General features: G+C 50.6%; 1 protein-coding gene across 1 annotated transcript in view; it reads right to left on the reverse strand.

Annotated features, from left to right (window-relative positions):
- Positions 1-2,092, reverse strand: part of LOC104985516 (testis-specific Y-encoded-like protein 5) — a 17,618-nt gene that overhangs the window by 2,322 nt on the left and 13,204 nt on the right. The window lies entirely within an intron of this gene.

Below are 2,092 nucleotides of genomic sequence, written 5' to 3' on the forward strand. Positions count from 1 at the left end.
ACCCCGTGGCCCCCCTGGCGCCGGCTCGCGGCCCTACGGAGTGGGGCGCTCCATGGCAACCCTGCAGGCAGATTCTTTACCGAATGAGCCACCAGGGAAGCCCAATCAAATTTATAGACCAGGGCAAACTAGAGTATCAAACACAGCCTAAAACAGATGAATATATATGTGAATTTATATAAAATAAATACAGATGTATGGGATAAATATAAACATGGAACATTTATTATGTAAAAACAAGGTTTTAGTCCCCTTGGAATACAAAAATGATTAAGAATTCATTCCTGCTTCAAGAGGCTAACGATCTGGGGGGGGCCCCAAGTAGGTTAGAAGGTAATAGGACAAGACGCACAGAGCAATGGAGCAAAGTGACGCTCGCACAAGCTCCTGTGGGCACCCAGGTGGAGGACCCCCCCAGAGGACGTGAGTCTGTTCACAAGGTCTTCAGTGCCCAAAACCAAGGACGGGGGCGGGGGGAGGGGACTGTGAGACCTGCAGGCGCCATGTACACAACATGAAATGGAAGAGGAAGTGGTTTTGTGCCCTTCAAATTAGACCGTCTAGATGCTTGCCTTTTCCCTCTCTGTGTAAAATGACTCATTCTCAGTACGTGTGCGTGTGTTAGTTGCTGAGTGGTGTCTGACTCTTTGCGACCCCTTGGACTATATAGCCCAGCAGGCTCTTCTGTCCATGGGATTTTCCAGGCAAGAAAACTGGAGTGGGTTGCCATTCCCTTCTCCCATTCTCAGTATATTTATCTGTAAATTTCTTCGGACTTTCAGTTTATCAAAGAACAGCATCGTGTCATTCTAACGTGTGTTTGCCCAGCAGAAGACAGAGAATTATGCTGGCAGTGCTTAGCAAGAGATTTCTGGAGGTGACAGAGATGTTTCCAGGCAGAACTGTTCCCGGGCCATGTTCTGCAGGGTCTGAAAGTTCACTGGCTCCCTACCCCACGCCTTCTCACACTCATTCTCTCCAGGCGCCAGTCTCTCTGCTGCCCTCAGGCTTCCTGGAGCCCCGCCTGGGGCCTCCCAGGGCCTCCCCGGCCTCCCCGGGCCTGGCCTGGCCCACTGGTCAGGCTCCTCTGCAGGGAAACCGTCCCGCCCTCCTCCACTGGTCAGACTCCTTCTCTCCTGTTTGTCCAGCAGGAGGACGGCTGTATCATTTCACTAACCTACAGTCATGTCTCAAAGCCCAAATTGCTAGCTTATTATATGACCTTTTGCAAGAAAGTTTAATTTTTAAAAGAAGAGGATTTAAGTTCTGGTAAGCAAAGGCGGCAGCTTCAGTTAAGATTGTGTTCTCTGCTTTCCTGGCCCCTCAAATTACAACCTAGGGGAAGTGGCTTCTCTCTCTGAGTTAATTTGCTCTGACCCTTGGAGGCATTTGTAACCTTCAAGTGCCCTCTGGAGGCAAGAATAATCTCACGTTATATAAAATATGGATACAGTACCTGTGTGCGCGCGCGCCTGTGTGTGTGTGTGTGTGTGTGTGTCAGTGTGTAGTGTGATGTGTGTGTGTGTGCAGTCTCTGGTATGTGGGGTGTGTGTGTATATGTATGAGGAGGGTGTGATGTGTGGGGGTGTAGTGGGTGTGTGCGGTCTCTGATGTGGAGGATATGTGTGTGGTGTGTGTCTGTGTGTGTGTGAAGAGGGTGTGGGGTGTGTGTGTGTGTGTGTGATGTGTGTGTGTGTGTATGAGGAGGGTGTGAGATGTAGTGGGTGTGTGTGGTCTCTGATGTGGGGATGAGTGTGGGGTGTGTGTGTGTGTGTGAGGAGGATGTGAGGTGTGGTGGGTGTAGTGGGTGTGTGTGGTCTCTGGTGTGGGGGGTGTGTGTGTACATAAGGAGGGTATGACGTGTAGTGGGGGTATGTGCAGTCTCTGGTGTGGGGGGTGGGTGGTATGTGTGGTGTGTGGTGTGGTGTGGTGTGTGTGTATATGAAGAGGGTGTGTGGTGTTTGTGGATGTGGTATGTGTGATATTATGTGTGGGGTGTGAGGGTGTGTGTGTGTGTGTGTATGTGTGGTGTGTATAGGGTGTGTGTGTATGTGTGGTGTGTGTGTGTGGTGTGTGTGTGTGTGGTGGGGTT

This window comes from Bison bison, unplaced genomic scaffold, assembly GCF_000754665.1.
Source record: "Bison bison bison isolate TAMUID 2011002044 unplaced genomic scaffold, Bison_UMD1.0 scf7180017864048, whole genome shotgun sequence".
NCBI classification, from domain to species: Eukaryota; Metazoa; Chordata; class Mammalia; order Artiodactyla; family Bovidae; genus Bison; species Bison bison.